A 19,007-nucleotide genomic window follows, 5' to 3' on the forward strand; every position below is an offset into this window, starting at 1 on the left:
TTTATAGTTATGCAATTTTCATTAAAAACCCTATAATTTTGAGTGTTTACATCTCTTTAGTCTTGGATGCCATGCTTGTAACATTCCAAGAGAAATGGATTCTTCTTTAATGGACACTTGCATGAATTTTCAAAATAGAAAAGTGTGTTTGAGCAAAACTAGTTTTTCTAGAGACCTTGCCTTTCAGGCATTTTGTATTGATTTATTCTCTTCTGTTAATTTTTTCTAGCTTTACTAGCAGAGAGGTTGTTAAGCTAGAAGTACCATAATACAGCTCCAAGTCTTACAGAATAATAGTCAAAATAATATTCAAAGTCTGTCTTCAACCCATTAGTACAAGTAATCCAAAATTAAGACTTCTGGTACTGAAGCTTATGTGGGCATGATTCCTTTTAATGTCTACACCAGATATGATATAAAGTAATTTAGGATAAGAGTTTCAGCTATAAAACTGAGCTGAAATTAAACAAGGCCATTTCATTTACTCCAGAAAAATACCCTTACTAACCTAGCTAAATACTTGATTGTGCAAACCATAAGACTGACCTATTTGTCCATTTCTCTCTGTTTCCCCCAAAGTTGCACTGGCCAACTCCATAGCGAAACCCCAGAAGGTATTGTTCTGCGATATCATACATACCAAACACACACTTTTCGGGTACAAGGCCAGCACACTGAGTTAGAATGAGTAGTATTTTTTTAAAAAATTATATGGCATAGTTATGTGGCAGGCTCCAGCTGTGCTACCTTGAGAGCAGTGATACCAGAGAAAGATGCATTCCGGGGCATCACAGCAGAGTGAAACCAGCTGGTGCAGCTTCATGGACTACATAAAAAGAGGCATTCAGCATATAGGCCTGAAGTCCATGAAAAAAAAATCAATGGAAGAAGGAGCATGCCCTTTAATTGCAAGTCATTTTTAACTGCTGCATTCATAATTTTTGTGGACATACATCAGCCTGGAGGTAGGATATATAGTGGTTTACTTTGTTTTTACTTAATATTAAAGAAGAAGAAAAAAGAGATCCTATGGGTTTTATGGCTTTTTCAAACTAAATATCATTCAGTGTTGGCTACAGTTTAGATTCTAGGTAGGGTATTGTAAGTATCTTTTTTAGTTACGCGTGAGCATATTCATTTAGAGAGTCAAAGGTGAGTGAGATAATATCTTTTATTAGACCAACTTCTGTTGGTGAGAGAGACAAGCTTTCAAGCCACCCAGACCTGAAGAAGAGCTCTGTGTGGCTTGAAAACTTGTCTCTCTCACCGTCAGAAGTTGGTCCAATGAAAGATATTACCTCACCCACTTCATTTCTCTACTATCCTGGGACTGACATGGCTACAACTACACGGCATACAACTCATTCATTTAGGACACTTTTGAAAGTACTCCTCAGGACTTTGTGGTGGGTACTAGGTTGTTCAATCTGCCACTGCTTTCTGGAGCCCCTAGTTGAGTATGTACAGCAATGACCCTTTCCAGACGTATTACTTTACTGGCGTTGGCACTGGAGGAAATTACCCTGACAAATTCTTCACGTAGAAGGGCTATCCCATTATGAAATTAAGAGGTGACTGGCATGTAGAACGGAGATTTGGGTGCATCTATTTCACTTTGAGTTTTCCCCCTTCATTCTGAGTGAAACACTGATACAGCTGACCCAACAGCAGCTCCGCCCACAATCCTTTATGATTTAGGCAACTTTTCTGTATTCTTAACATTCATGTGCACTGGAACGACTCCTTTTGGGACATTAGAGTATATGCTGTCAGTGAATATTAACAGGAGTATGATTTTTTTATTATTATTTCTCCAGAATACAGAATATGTCTAGCCAAGTTTTGTTTATTATTCAGAATACACATTGACAGCAGACACCAAAATAGCTCTTTTAGAGTCTTTATATGATAGGCAGCAAATGTGTATTAACAATAGAACACATTTCTGTGTTATGGATTCATAAAATGTATGTGCATAATACGAAATCATAATCCCAAATGTGCAGTAAAAATCCTTATGAAAAATAGTTACTGTTCATCTACTACACAATGGTTGATTTTAATCTTCACTATCTCAGATGTGGGATTGATTATTATGGATTTTGTGTATAACTGGGAAAAGGGCCTACCCCATTTTATGGACTGAAATTCTGTAAGTTTCAGTTCAAGGGGACAATGAACCAATTGTTTTATTACAGGAATATTCTATAAAATATAATAGCCAAATAGTTTGTCAGGAATTTGAACACATATTACATTTAATAAGAACAGTATTTCCAGGCTGAGGCCTTGTGTTCCAAGATCCAGACCAGAGCCTGAAATAAACAGGAAATGCCAGCAGGGCTTACCATACAAACACCGGGCGGGGGGCGGGAGGTGGGGAATGCTGCCGGCCATATGCACGCAAAGCTCTTGTCAAATTCAATGGGACCTGATCAAGAATGAGCTCAGGGTGACTTGAAGAAGAGTGGTGTGTAGCTTGAAAGCTTGTTTCTTTCAACAACAGAAGTTGGTCTGAAAATATTACTTCACTCATTGTCTCCCAGGGTTAAGAGAGAAATCAGGCTAAGAAGCCACCCTTCAGACTTAGAGAAAACATGGGTTAGATTCAGATGCTGCAATGGAAATTCCTCTGAAAGGCTGTACAATGGAAACCCTAATATTTTCCTCACTATACAATGGCAGAAACAGGGAAGACTGTTTCAGTATCACTTTTATATCACTGCAACTGCACGCAGTACAACTATTGCCTAGGTAGTTGTAACTCATATGGTCATAACTAAGACTGTATGGCTGTCACAGCCATGATTTTTGTGGACCTTTTAAAAAGGTGTTTTTTACCCTGGTGTCCACACAAGACTATGCAAGACTCTTCCAGAGAATTTGTTAACATAGCTGGATTTTTGGAGTGTGTTTTTCTACAAATTAATGGCAATTAATTAGCACTTGACTAATGGAAAATAAATTTAAGAATTGTGTGCCATGACTTTTCTTTTTTTTCCCCCTTTAAATTAAATTATCACTTGCCTTTTTGATCAATGAAATAGCTGAGGCCTTAGTCTGTCTCATGGGGAGGAAAACAGACAGCCTTAATTATAGTTAAGGCCAGTGATGAGCTGCCAGAAGCTGAAGAACCTGTTCCTTCAGTCGCTCCGAGCCTTCGGCGGCACTGAAGGACCCGCCGCCGAAGTGCCGCCGAAGGCTCGGAATGCTGCTGGGTGAGTAAAAATTCACAGGGGGGCCTCCCCAGCTTAAAGCTCAGGCAGGACGGACAGGACAGTCCCACGGGCCGCATGTGGCCTGCGGGCCGGAGTTTGCCCACCCCTTTAACAACCGGTTCTAAACCGGCTTCAAAATTTAACCACTGGTTCGCGCGAACTGGTGTGAATCGGCTCCAGCTCACCACTGGTTAAGGCTCCAGTCCCAGACATGAAAGCATGAATACAGCAGGGCACCATGCACTATCAACTGCAGATTGAGGCCATGGTGGATCTTTTTTCCTCTATTTAAGGAATATTTTCTTAGTATATTTGGTATCCAAAAAGCCTCAGCATTGAATTATATGCTAAAAAATTTCCAAGCTCCCAGTCCTCAAAGGCCTGTGGTTGCTTTGTTCATCCACTTTGCTCTTAGCACAAGGAAGCAAGTGTAATTATTAGGAAGCAATGTTTGACAGAATACATGGGGGGAGGAGAATTACTCTTCAGATTGAAATCAACATTAACATTTTTATAGACTAACTCTCAAGCAATCTCAAAGGGGTAAATTGCCAGGAAAATAAATATGAATCTATTTGGTCATTGGACACTTCCAAGGATTTACAAGACATCAGCCAAAGGCATTTTTATGGCTATTAAGAATTTGTCAGTTTGATAATAATCCAGCACTTCTGATTTCAGCTGAGTTTAAAAATAGTAAAAATAAACTCTCCTTACAACAATGGATAACAGTGGGCATTATCCTTTTCCTTCAACCCTATTTTATATCAAAGCAGACAGCTACATCCAGGTGCATCTACCTACATTTGTCATTGCCCATGAGTACAAAACATACAGAATTCACACAACAAACTCTCTTTTTAAAAAGTGGAATTACGATATTATAGTTTACCTAGAAGACAGTATTCTCAGACGCAGCTGTGAAATGCCATCCTCTGACTATTACCAATCATTAATGTAACAAGGGAGGAGAACGGGAAAAGATGCATTTTTAGAAATGATTTGGTCTAGGATTGATTTGTGCTGGTTACCTCAGCCATAACAGATTGTGCTCTGAATGATTCTGGAATCTTCTTCTTGTCAAATGCTGCAGATAATGCAGAGAGATAACCAATTTGAGCACCAAAGTGGCAGGTGAGCTATCACTTACAATCCCTTCCCTGTTTGAGAAGCAGTACTTCCACAGACCAGAAAAGTAGCCCCTCACCCATCACCTTGACCAGGGCTAAGTTAAGACACAGACACTGCTCAACAGTACCTCAGGCCACAGCTCCTGGAGTCATGTGATTACATCAGATTTTTTTTTAAAGTAAGTTTCTAGTCCTCATGGTTGCAAAGAAAAGTTTGAAAACACAAACTGAGTGTGATCAAAGCAGGAGTATCAGCCTGGAACAATATGAAAGGTTTGAACTTATCTTATAATCATCAGATAATGTCCTCCCCGTGGAAGGAAAAGGCCTGGGTAGAGACCGTCAAATCGTGGAAGTCAATGAATGACTACGCAGGTGGTGTTGGAGAGAAGGCTTTGGATTCTTAGACCATGGGATGGTGTTCCACAAAGGAGGAGTGCTAAGCAGAGACGAGCTCCATCTAATGAAGAGAGGGAAGAGCATCTTCGCAAGCAGGCTGGCTAACTTAGTGAGGAGGGCTTTAAACTAGGTTCACCAGGGGAAGGAGACCAAAGCCCTGAGGTAAGTCAGGACATGGGATACCAGGAGGAAGCACAGGCAGGAGACCGCGAAAGGGGAGGGCTCCTGCCTCATACTAAGAAAGCAGGACAAACAGCAAATTATCTCAAGTGCCCATACACAAATGCAAGAAGCCTGGGAAACAAACAGGGAGAACTGGAAGTCCTGGCACAGTCAAAGAATTATGATGTGATTGTAATAACAGAGACTTAGTGGGATAACTCACATGACTGGAGTACTGTCATGGATGGATATAAACTGTTCAGGAAGGACAGGCAGGGCAGAAAAGGTGGGCGAGTTGCATTGTATCTAATAGAGCAGTATGACTGCTCAGAGCTCTGGTATGAAACTGCAGAAAAACCCAAGTGTCTCTGGATTAAGTTTAGAAGCGTGAGCAACAAGGGTGATGTCTGCTATAGACCACCGGACTAGGGGGATGAGGTGGACAAGGCTTTCTTCTGGCAACTAACGGAAGTTACTAGATCGCAGGCCGTGGTTCTTATGGGAGACTTCAATCACCCTGATATCTGCTGGGAGAGCAATACAGCAGTGCACAGACAATCCAGCAAGTTTTTGGAAAGTGTAGGGGACAATTTCCTGGTGCAAGTGCTGGAGGAACCAACTAGGGGCAGAGCTCTTCTTGACCTGCTGCTCACAAACCAGGAAGAATTAGTAGGGGAAGCAAAAGTGGATGGGAACCTGGGAGGCAGTGACCATGAGATGGTAGAGTTCAGGATCCTGACACAGGGAAGAAAGGAGAACAGCAGAATACAGACCCTGGACTTCAGAAAAGCAGACTTTGACAACCTCAGGGAACTGATGGGCAGGACCCCCGGGAGAATAACATGAGGAGGAAAGGAGTCCAGGAGAGTTGGCTGTATTTTAAAGAATCCTTATTGAGGTTACAGGGACAGAATGTGTAGAAAGAATGTGTAGAAAGAATAGTAAATATGGCAGGCGACCAGCTTGGCTTAACAGTGAAATCCTTGCTGATCTTAATCTCAAAAAAGAAGCTTACAAGAAGTAGAAGATTGGACAAATGACCAGGGAAAAGTATAAAAATATTGCTCGGGCATGCAGGAGTGAAATCAGAAAGGCCAAATCACACCTGGAGTTGTAGCTAGCAAGAGATGTTAAGAGTAACAAGAAGGGTTTCTTCAGGTATATTAGCAACAAGAAGAAAGTCAAGGAAAGTGTGGGCCCCTTACTGAATGAGGGAGGCAACCTAGTGACAGAGGATGTGGAAAAAGCTAATGTACTCAATGCTTTTTTTGCCTCTGTCTTCATGAACAAGGTCAGCTCCCAGACTACTGCACTGGGCAGCACAGCATGGGGAGGAGGTGACCAGCCCTCTGTGGAGAAAGAAGTGGTTCAGGACTATTTAGAAAAGCTGGATGAGCACAAGTCCATGGGGCCGGAAGCATTGCATCCGAGAGTGCTAAAGGAGTTGGCGGATGTGATTGCAGAGCCAGTGGCTGTTATCTTTGAAAACTCATGGTGATCGGGGGAGGTCCCGGACGACTGGAAAAAGGCTAATGTAGTGGCCATCTTTAAAAAAGGGAAGAAGGAGCATCCTGGAAACTACAGGCCACTCAGCCTCACCTCAGTCCCTGGAAAAATCATGGAGCAGGTCCTCAAGGAATCAATTCTGAAGCACTTAGAGGAGAGGAAAGTGATCGGGAACAGTCAGCCTGGATTCACCAAGGGCAAGTCATGCCTGACTAATCTAATTGCCTTCTATGATGAGATAACTGGCTCTGTGGATGAGGGGAAAGCAGTGGACGTGTTGTTCCTTGACTTTAGCAAAGCTTTTGACACGGTCTCCCACAGTATTCTTGCCAGCAAGTTAAAGAAGTATGGACTGGATGAATGGACTATAAGGTGCTTAGAAAGCTGGCTAGCTTGTCGGGCTCAACGGGTAGTGATCAATGGCTCCATGTCTAGCTGGCAGCCAGTATCAAGTGGAGTGCCCCAAGGGTCGGTTTTGTTCAATATCTTCATTAATGATCTGGAGGATGGTGTGGATTGCACCCTCAGAAAGTTTGCAGATGACACTAAAGTGGGAGGAGAGGTAGATACGCTGGAGGGTAGGGATAGGATACAGAGGGCCCTAGACATGTTAGAGGATTGGGCCAAAAGAAATCTGATGAGGTTTAACAAGGACAAGTGCAGAGTCCTGCACTTAGGACTGAAGAATCCCATGCACCGCTACAGACTAGGGACCGAATGGCTAGGCAGCAGTTCTGCAGAAAAGGACCTGGGGGTTACAGTGGACGAGAAGCTGGACATGAGTCAACAGTGTGCCCTTGCTGCCAAGAAGACCAATGGCATTTTGGGATGTATAAGTAGGGGCATTGCCAGCAGATTGAGGGACGTGATCATTCCCCTCTATTCAACATTGGTGAGGCCTCATCTGGAGTACTGTGTCCAGTTTTGGGCCCCACACTACAAGAAGGATGTGGAAAAATTGGAAAACATCCAGCGGAGGGCAACAAAAATGATTAAGGGACTGAAACACATGACTTATGAGGAGAGGCTGAGGGAACTGGGATTGTTTAGTCTGCGGAAGAGAAGAATGAGGGGGGATTTGATAGCTGCTTTCAACTACCTGAAAGGGGGTTCCAAAGAGGATGGATCTAGACTGTTCTCAGTGGTAGCAGATGACAGAACGAGGAGTAATGGTCTCAAGTTGCAGTGGGGGAGGTTTAGGTTGGATATTAGGAAAAAAATTTTCACTGGGAGGGTGGTGAAACACTGGAATGTGTTACCTAGGGAGGTGGTGGAATCTCCTTCCTTAGCAGTTTTTAAGGTCAGGCTTGACAAAGCCCTGGCTGGGATGATTTAGTTGGGGATTGGTCCTGCTTTGAGCAGGGGGTTGGACTAGATGACCTCCTGAGGTCCCTTCCAACCCTGATATTCTATGATTCTATTATCTTAATGGGGTATTAGCTCCAAGACCCACTGTTCTGGGCATCCTGCCAAAGCCACTCCATATGTATCAAGAAGTGCAGTGGGCCTAGCCGACCTACCCAAGCAGATATATCCCAGTTGCTGGGCTAAGTACTTGAGGTTCCCAAGCCGCCATCTCTGCCTCGAAGGAGGACCCTCCTGCTGCTACTCCTGGGTGAGAGCGCAGCGTTGGCCTTATGTTACTGTCACTGCCACTTGAAGTGGAGGCAGAGCCACAAAGGGCCATGTTACAGTGTGCCTACATCAGATTGCCATAATCTTGCCCTGACCTTGCCTGGAGAGAAAGTTCAGGTGAAGAGGATGCAATGAAAGTATGATTTAGATGTTTTGTTAAAAAGAGGCTAGCGGGAGAAGAGTAGCTCATTTTTTAACATGCATGCTGCTGTGACAGGAAAAATAGGATCTATTTCTCTCAAGGCCACAGGCCTGGTCCTGCATATTTGCATAGTCAACAATCCCACTCATCTCAGTGGAAATTTTAGTGTACACAAGGAATGTGGGATTGGACCCTGAAGGGTAGTAGCTAATTTTTGTTCTAGAGAAGCTGGTTACACACCTAAGAAACGCTGAGCCAAGTTCTGTGGTCTTTACTCAAGGCTTCAATAGGATTTGTCCAAAGTTGAAACTGGGGATGTTTTATATGATGCATACACCGTTTCATAGCGACTTTTGGAGAAGGGGCATCTCTCTCCTACAAGAGAAAGCTGCTGTCGTGGGGCAAATTCTGTACTGCCTTATGCGCCTTGCAGCTGTGCTGAAGTCAATGGGATTTACATCAAGACAGAATTTGGCTCTTTGAATTCTACTGGATGTAAGTTTCAAATCCATAAAGGTATGAAGATGATTCACCCCCATCTTTTGGAGTCAGAGTTAGGGATGCAGGACTTTCAATTAGCACATGAAAATTGGGAGCAATTACACTGAACACCGAATCTGTAAGCACAATTGGGTAGACAGACATCTAAATGGCAATAACTGTGGGCTCAAAATTGCAGGCACAAAAAGGGAAGTTATATTGCCGGGGGGGGGGGGGGGGGGAAGAGTGAGGCCACTAAAATACATGACCAAAACCCAAAAGGAGAAAGAGAGATCATAAAAAAAAAAAAAAAAAAAATCAGAGGAGAAGGAAGATGCTGGAAATGGATGAAGTTTTCCACGATCTCACTTTCAAGTTCAACCCTTTTGTATCAAATCAATGATTTACAATGATAAACAATAAGATAACACCATGTCTATGAGGGATGGAGTAAATTTGGGCCTAAAATAGTAATGAACCTTGTAATGAGGTACAGTTGAGAAATGTATTGCTTTCTTTGAATATTAAGCTATTTCAGTAAGGTACCTTTTTTCAAGGTGATACAATATTTTGTGCTCATTTTAATAGAAATAATAAAAATGAGATACTAAAGAGACATCAGTAGCTGAAATACCAGGAGTAGAATTTAGAACTACTGCTCCCACAAGTTAACAGAAGAAAATGCTCTGCCGACATGGCACTGTACCTGGATATTAGCAATTCACTATTTATTTCAGAACGTGAAGTGGAAACTGGTGACCTGTTTTTCAGGGAATACTGATACACCTGTGAACTCTGAACGTGCATAGTTAAAGATTACCTTGTTTCAGGCAACAATAAATAGCTGGCAGTAAGATCTCTCTCCACTGAAAAAATGCTATAGGGCTGAATATAGCCACTGCAGTAGCGCAGTAAATGAGATGAGCTTAACTCTACCAGATGGTACCCTGAACAGTGCCTGAAATAAAATGGAGAATTAGGGTGCCCTGAGGTGTGCACAGGGAAGGCAATTACATGAAATAAATGGGCCTCGGGCCTACAGGATGCTCAAGTATGCTACACAGGAGACAGATAGTACATCTGGTGAACAGATTTTATCACACACTGGAAAGCGATAAAGCATGCTGTTGAATTTCAGATCTTGGTTTCACAATGACATTTTACCTGCGTTGGTATTCAGTGCTGTTTATTTTTAAAGGTGTTGTAATCTCAATGATGTGTTTTAAAAGCCTTTTTAACATTGTTTTCTGATGTATCCCATTTTCTGGGCAGATTGATGTAACAGTGTTTTCATGAACAAAATACAAACTAGTCTTGCTGCAGACAATGTTTTTATTTAATATATCGCATTGCTGATGTGACTTCAGTAATATGATTATACTTGTCAGCACTCCCTGTTTGGGAGGAAGCCGGTATGTTTTTAATGTTAACTCCCCCTTCTACATTTCATTTCAAGGTCTTTATTTGTAAACTATGACAAAAACTCCTTTATTTAAAGCAGACGTGAAATTAATAGAAATCCATGACAATGAATCCGGGGTATTTTCCCTCTTTTGTTTACAGGGGAAGTTCAACTTGTTTTCTGAAAACTACTTGCTCTGCTTTGACAGCAAAAACAGCTGATGAATAAAATTCATTAACCTGATCATTAAGGGGATATATTTTTAAAAATAGGAGAAAGTTTGTTTTAGTTCCTCGTTCACAATATTCACTCTATTTTTGTTAATTCCCCAGACAGTTAAAAATGCCATCAAATTAAAGGAAAATGCAGGCACAGTATAAGGGGTATCTTTTTCACACTAAGAAGTATGAGCTGTGGAATAGTATCTCAGTGGAAATGGCGAAAGCCCATCCCTTGTAACATTTAAAGTTGGAAGGGACAAAGCACTAACAATGTATGGTGGATACAATCATGCACTGGCCCCCAGTGGATTGATGAGATAACTTAACTGATCATTTCCACCTGTAATTTCTGAGATTCCATATACTGTTATTCATACTCAGAAACTGCAATTTAATAAAGTTAAGAGTGTGACTCAGGGCTTATCTATATGTGGAAGCTTACTAGCATGCACACAGCAGTATAATCATACTGGCATAACTTCCTATATGGTCACTCTTATTCTGGACCGAGTATTGTTTCTAGAGAGACTTAAGTATAGGCATATGGATAAATTACTCCATATGACTATACTTAAATTTAGACAAGCTCTAAAATTCACTGTCCCAGCTTCTGGGCAGCTGGGAATCTTGCAGTGAGTTACTTCCATGTTGGAAGAAAAGCACATAGATGTACACATAGGATACTGAATTTCCACTCTAATTTTATTGACAGGCATGTACACCTTGGAAGGGGGATATTGATGACAAAAGCAAAACTGCAGCTAATAGCTCTCAAATGTAGTATCTCTTGCAGAGTTCAGGCAAGACAGCCCTGCGTTCAAGGTCTAGAGAGAGTTCTTAGGTTCTTCAGCCCCTCCCTAAACAGTCTCAAGAACTCTGTGTCAACTCTTCCTCCACACATTAGAAGGTTTCATGCTAAGGTTTTTAAAATGATCACACAAAGTCATATGAAAAAATATTATGAAACTCTGACTGAAATAAATTAGTGATTGGCAAAATGACTTCCTTAAAAGAAATGACTCTCTCAAAGATGATTTGTTCTGACACAAAATACTCCAGGGGCTCCAATTTATGTTTTTCAGCAATATACAACAAAATCATGCCTTTTGACATAAAAATCATTTGAGCTTCAGAATGTTAATTTACCACTTTTTGGTGTGGGAGAAGTGGGGGTGTGGGCTACGCTTGTAATAAAAAAAAATCCTGCCACAAGCTTTTATTACAAGGTACAAACTAAGCAAATTTTCAAGACCACAAAAGGGTTATAAAATACAAGTGACAAGTCATTAAATATGCCAGTGTAGCTAGGCATTATTCAGTGTCCATTTAGTCCTGCCAGACAGCACCTTTCAGCCACGTTTTTCAAATACTCTGCATGTCCTATGTCTGCTTTCATATACTTCACTCATCAGATCTGAATGGTGCAGAATCTTAGCTATTCGTGCCATAGACACCCCAAAGTAAAACCATAGTAAGCCCATTACTTCTTGTCTTTCCTTTAGTGAACATGGAGAACAATTGATCGCAGTCCTCTTTATAACAGCACTTACCATATTTGAAGCCTGGTATCAGGTGCCTCCTCAGTCTTTTCTCAAACCTAAACATGCCCAGGATTTTTTTAACCTTTCCTCAGAGGTGAGGTTTTCTGAACCTTTTATCATTTTTGCTGCTCTCTTCTAGACTCCCTCCAATTTATCCCCATCTTTCCTAAAGTGTGGTTCCCAGAACTGGACACAGTAATCCACCTGAGGCCTCACCAGTGCAGAGTGGAGGAGGATAATTACTTTCCACATCTTACAGACAACACTCCTGTTAATACACCTCAGAATGATATTGCCTTTTTTGAACTGCATCATGTTGTCTCATTCAATTTATGATCCACTATAATCCCCATATATTTTTCAGCAGTGCTACCACCTAGCCAGCTATGCCCCACTTTGTAGTTGTTCATTTGATTTTTCCTTCCTAACTGAAGTTCTTTGCACTTATCTTTATAAGATTTCATCCGGTTGAATTCATACCAATTCTCCAATTTGTCAAGGTCCTTTCGAATTCTAATCCTGTTCTCCCAGCTTGGTGTCATCTACAAATTTTATAAACACACTCTCCACTCCATTATCTAAGTCATTTAATGAAAATATTGACTCTTACTGGATCTCACATTGTCCTCTGTGGGACTCCACTAGATATACCCTCCCAGTTTGACAGCGAACCATTGATAATTACTCTTTGAGTATGGTCTGTCAACCTGTTGTTCACCCTTCTTATAGTAATTTCATCTAGACCGCATTTCCATAGTTTGCTTATGAGAATGTCATATGCAACTGTGTCAAAAGCCTTATTAAAAAATACAAGATGCATTATGTCTACTGCTTTCCCCTACCCACTATGCCAGTAATCCCCCGTCAAAGAAGGAAATTAGGTTGGTTTGGCATGACTTGTTCCTGACAAATCCATTCTGACTATTCCTTATATTATCATCCTCAAAGTGCTTACAAATTGATAGTTTAATAATTTGTTCCAGTATCTTTCTATATATAAAAGTTAGGCTGACAGGTCTATAATTCTCTGGGACCTGTTTGTTCCTCCTTTTAAAGATGAGTAAATATAGTACCTTTCTCCATTCATCTGGGACCTCACCTGTCCTCCATGACTTCTTGAAGACAATTGCTGACTATTCTGAGGTTGCTTCACCTACTTCCTCAAGTACAGTATGATGAATCTCATCAGGCTCTGCCAGCATAAATACATCTAACTTATCTAAATATTCTTTAGTCTGTTCTTTCCTTATTTTGGCTTGCGTTCCTTCCCCTTGTTAATATTAATTGTGTTGAGTGTCTGGTCACCATTAACCTTTTTAATGAAGACTGAAGCAAATAGGCATTAAACATCTGCTATCTTGATCTCATCAGTTATTAGTTCTCCTTCCCTGCTAATTAGAGGACCTACACTTTTCTTTGTCTTTCTCTTCCTCTTAATGTATTTAAAGAACCTCTTATTTTCTTTATGTCGCTTGCTAGGTATGCAGGCATTTTTGAGCCTTAGCCTTTATGATTTTGGCCCTACATGCTTGTGCTATTCTTTCGTAGTCCTCCGTAGCAATTCATCCATGTTTCCACTTTTTGTAGTCTTCATTTTTGATTTTGAGATCATTAAAAACTGCTGATGGAACCAACTAAGAGCCTCTCCAACTGAAATGTGTCAGTTATGTTTCCATATTCTATATCTGCTGAGTCAGAATGACCTTTATTTTAGATTAACAGCACAACAAATCATGAAAGCACAAGAATAAGGTCTCAGTGAGAAGTCACACTGCATGTCTCCTCTATAACAAGCAGCAGCAAACAGCTTGGCTGCTGACTGTGCTGCAGAAAGGCACTCATCTATGCACTGAAAGAGAGCCAGATCATCATCTGGTATAAATATGAGTAACTTCACTGACGTCAGTGGAGCTACACCAATGTACACGAACACAAAAGGCCCTTTCAATGGAAACTGTGCTTCTAAAATCACTGACACACAGACCCTCAAAGGCATTCCGGCACTTATTTTCCATTGTTTTCAATGGAAGTTAAAAGCCTAAATACTGTACATTCTGAAGATCTGTGCCTTAGGTGTGATTGAAAAATTTCACTTGCAGTACACACACTATTCCTTGCTTCTTTGATATCAGTTACAAGTTTCTAACAGGCCACCTTTTTCATGGTAGGAGGAGCCTACTTCCCTTCAGTCCAAGGCAAAGTAGCATCATCAGTTTTGGAATATGGAGAAAACTAAATTGGCATCACTACTGCCAAATCCAAGCATTCTACCATCATGAGTTAGACCACACACAAAAAAAAGTCATGCCACACACACAAGATTGACTTAAAATACAATACTTCAAAAATGTTTATCTGATTTGAGCCGTCAAGGGACACTTGGGCTGCTTTTCCAAACTTTTCTCCATGACCATTAGGGCTAGAAATTGACTTTATTTCAAAATAAAATTTTACATACTCATTGATTCACAAGCTTTCAGGATTTGGAGCTTGAAGAAAACCCCTAAATATCATGAGACTGGTGATAAAATCATAAGAGCTGGCAACACCTGAAAAGACTGAAATGGACACTCATCATAACCTCAGACAAAGCTTTATACTTGCCTCATTCCAGTACAAATACACACTTAAAAAAATCCACACAGGACAAAAATCACCTCTCACCTATCCCACCAGGAGCAGGACAAAACTCCTGCCCCTAATTTTAGGATTGTCTCAACTAATTTAGCCTCTTTTTTCTCCACTCTTGGAATGTCGATAAGCAGTTCATTTCTTCAAATGTATTTGTTATTCATTCTCTCTCCCCTCCACATATACTTTTTTAAAATTCTGTAAATCATGAATAGTCACTGCAAGAATTCAGGGCTTGTTAGTTAAGCTGCACTGTTTAGTCATAATTGGTCAGAAAAGTCACATTAAGTTTTTTTCTGTTCCTTCAATGGATGACTAGAGAAGCACTTTTGCATTTTAATTTGAAACATGAATCATCATCAGATTCTATAACTTTGCAATTAACACTCCATGAACATTTGGGTTTTTGTGATTCAATCACTCAAATGTTCGTGAAAAACACGTGCAAAGGGGAATTCACATGATCAGCAAATGTATATAAAAATCGGCAAATATTTTTATGTTATGAGTACATCTTAATTTATTCAGTGCATTTTCAACGTTTGGTTTTAAAGGACATTGCAGTTCATTCGACAGAAGAGAGTTAGAATTGTGAAAAGGCTCACCACCAAACGAGCTACAAATAAAAATAGTACTTCACTAAGTATACATGCAGAGTTCTCATAAGCACAACACTGTTTCATTCATTGATTAGCTGTGTATTAGAGGGATGAACAAACCTCTGACAGAATAGTGTAAATATACAAAAGATTAATATCCAACATTTATATGCAAGCAATACATCATTAATGATCATTATAGAGAACTTGCTTAGTTCAAATGAGGTTCCAGAAGACTGGAAGCATTTCACTGTAGTACTGATATTTATAATGGCCACTCTAGGGAACTGCAGGCCCATCAATTTGACATCTATAATATGCAAGGTAATGGAAATAAGTAGAGGTGAAGTACAGATGTGGACACTGAATTATCCTGGACTTTAAATGGTATGCAGATAATTAGAAATAGCCTTGTATATTTGGATGCACAATGCATCTATTGCTTTGGAAACACTGACTTATTACTTGCAACATATTATCTTGTTGTAGCTTATCACACAGGATGACATAAGGAAATTAAAAGCACAAGTGCTATTTTTTGTTTTTAATACTTTAAAAAAAAGCAGATGTCTAAATTTCACGTTATTAAAAATCACACAGCCATTAGAAAGTTCTGATAGTGGAAACCCTACCATAAATAAGTCTTCCAGGTTGAAGTCAGAGGTTTCATAGAAACATACTAGCAAGATGGATTTTTTGGATTAGTTATTTACAGTTTGCTAAGTATAGTAATAAGATACATACTGTCAGATTATATTTAGGGCAGAACAGACTCAAGTTTTGAGAGGGTTATAGAAAAAAAGCAAGCAGTGACAGTGCATTTAATAATTCACCCTATGCAGAATACCAGCACAAGCTCTTCATGCTATCAAAATTCTACTTACACTATCAGTTCCAAAACCAACCTTATCCCTGATTCAACCTTGAACCCCAAATTTGGATCTAAACACCACCTCTCAGCACATCTCTAGTTTTGAATTTTGGCTGTCGGCAAAAAAAAAAAAAAAAAAGTGGCTGATGAGTGAAAAAAAGATTAAGAACTAGTAGGACAGGGTGCTTTGACTGGCTGAAGAACTGACATATGGAAAATCTAATGTATTATTGACAAACACAGATAGTACTGACAAAAATAATTAATACCAACACACAAGGAATAGAACTGAAATGGGACCATAAGACTGAAAAATATGGTGTAATACATAATAGATAATGTTGTTAACATGATTTAAAAACATTCGGTAGAACTGCTGAATAAGTACTTAGAACAGTACAAGATAAATCTGGGCAAGATAGAATGAAATTATAGAATTCTGCACTAAGGCCCACGTGCATCAGAATGGCAAGGTTTCACTGTGAAAGATGTGTGGGCAAGGGGGAGGACGATTTGGTAGAACCATCAACAGGTTGTACATCCTGTTTGTGACACTTCCTACACAGTATGCTCATATGGAAAGGAGAGAACAGGGACAAATGATCTCCTATTGTGTGGCTCCTCAGTCCCACCCCCAACATGGGGGTGAGGAGAGACTGAGTAAACAAAAAAAGGAGTACTTGTGGCACCTTAGAGACTAACCAATTTATTTGAGCATGAGCTTTCGTGAGCTACAGAAGTGAGCTGTAGCTCACGAAAGCTCATGCTCAAATAAATTGGTTAGTCTCTAAGGTGCCACAAGTACTCCTTTTCCTTTTGCGAATACAGATTAACACGGCTGTTACTCTGAAACCTGAGTAAACAAGCTGCATTCAGCCATTCTAGAGTGACTTTGCAGCCATTCCATGGAATAAGTGAGGATAATTCCTGCTCTGCACACCTCCGCTGTGTTAGCTCAGCTACTCAGACCAGGCACTGTGACCTACATCTCCTATAAAGGCACCATACACTGTTGGTCCAACCCTAAGGGTGACTCAGCAGTGGCACATTCTAAGATGAGCAACCTTGCAGGCTTTAGCCAATCCTTATACTTTGTCAAGTCAATTCTTCTAATTACACTTTTGAGTGTTAAGAGCCAGCTTCTGCTTTCTTACATCTACTCAACCCCACTAACTAGAAATTCAAAGTAAAACAGTGACAGTACAAAGCCTTTTACATACTGAAAAATCAGTTCTGTATTACCATAAAATAAGAGACTGTCTTAATGCACCAAGTACAATGAGATTGTGGATGGTACGTGTTTATTAATAAAGCGAATGAGCCTTCATGAGCCAAATGGCTTTTTTCACACCTCAAAAAAAATGTACTAGTTGGCAAAACCAAATTAGAAGAAAAACATTATGATCTTAAACAAATGGGCAATAGCTAATATTGCTAAAAACAACACTAATTTACAGGGATATAAAAGTATTAACCCACAAAATCCCTCATAATCTGAATATTTGGGGCATCATAGAATTGAAAAAGAAATATAGAATAAGGACTTCAGGGTTTACTGCTCTTAGTGCTGCATGTACTTTAGCAGAAAATGGGGCTAGATTGCTTGAAAAGGTACCTCACTTTAAAAAAAAAAATACCATATCCAAAAAGTTACATACAAGTAAAGTTAGCAACTTCGTTAGCCTTTCAGCACTTTGCACTTTTTATTTTTTCAAAGGGTAATATTTTTCTTGGTTGAATCATCCAGATATTTATTTGAAATCTAATCCCTTCAACCCCCACTTCACCTCGGCCTGTTCCTCTGGCAGTCCCTAATGTACCCACCTCCAGAGCATCTCATATGATAACGGCTGCCTCTACACTCTGGTACTCAGCTTAGCTCCCCTGCCAAACATCATAGTATTCAGGGGAACCGGGAGTGCAGCTACTAGGGGAGAGAGGAGAAACCCAAATTGAAGGGAGCAAGAAAGAAATTGCGGAGAGGAGGGGGGGAATGTAGTGTAGAGAAATAGAAGACACACAAAATGAACAGGGGAAAAAAAGAGACAAATAGCATGGACAGCACTAGGTCAGCAGGAGATGCTCGTTGGGGTGATTTAATTATGCCCATGGGAGAGCATAGGGTGGCTACATGGGAGACCTTACAGAGGTGCAGCTGTGCCACTGTAAGGTCTCTAATGTAGACAAAACCTTACTCAGTCAAGCAAAGGAATAAGGGGGAGTATGCTTCCCCTCACCCTCTTGCTCAGCCTATTTGGATCCTGGGTCTGGGTCTATCATAGGATATGTCTACACTTGGAGCTGGGGTGTGATTCCCAACTAAAAGACATACCCACACTAGCTTTCATTGAGTCAGTGAATTAAATTCATCGAGCTAGTGGATTAACATAATAGTGTAGCCATGGGTGGGTAGCCTGAGCCAATACTGCAAATGTACCCACATGGTTTAGATGGGTTTGTACTCAGGACAGCTAGATTCTCCTGCTACCAGCTACTGCCCATGCTACCAGAGCTGCACTACTGTTTTTAGTGTGCATCTCCATGAGACCTAGAGTGAGCGTGTCTCCTTGAACTGGGACTCTCACCTGCAGTGTAGTATCCTTAGAGTTTGATACTAGAGTGATGTGTAGTAGTATCAGACAACCTGCATCTGGTGTAGAAAGCAGTCCAATTTTCCAAATATTCTCCCCTGTGAGGAAGTGGGCGGTAAGGAACAGGGAGAATGCAGCGCTTATGACTCAGAATTCCTTCCTGTTGCTGTTTTGAGGTGGAACAGTTGTGTGCCACCCATTCATTCCATCTTGGCCGAGCCTAAAGGCACAATCTAGCTCTTATGCATCATATCCAAATTATATTACTAACCCTTTTTATTTCTACATGGTGACAGTGTTTGATTTCATTCTGGATTAAGTCTGGAATTTTATTTTTCGTTTAAAAAAAAAAGGAACAGAGAAAAAAGAAAAAGGAAGAAAGGTTTCCTCATAAGGCATATCTGTTTATCACCAATTGCCAAGAAATTTTACAGTAGCTTGTGAAATGCAGTAGTTCATATTATGGTGTGGGAGTCTAG

Source organism: Lepidochelys kempii, chromosome 11 (assembly GCF_965140265.1).
Source record: "Lepidochelys kempii isolate rLepKem1 chromosome 11, rLepKem1.hap2, whole genome shotgun sequence".
Classification (NCBI taxonomy): Eukaryota; Metazoa; Chordata; order Testudines; family Cheloniidae; genus Lepidochelys; species Lepidochelys kempii.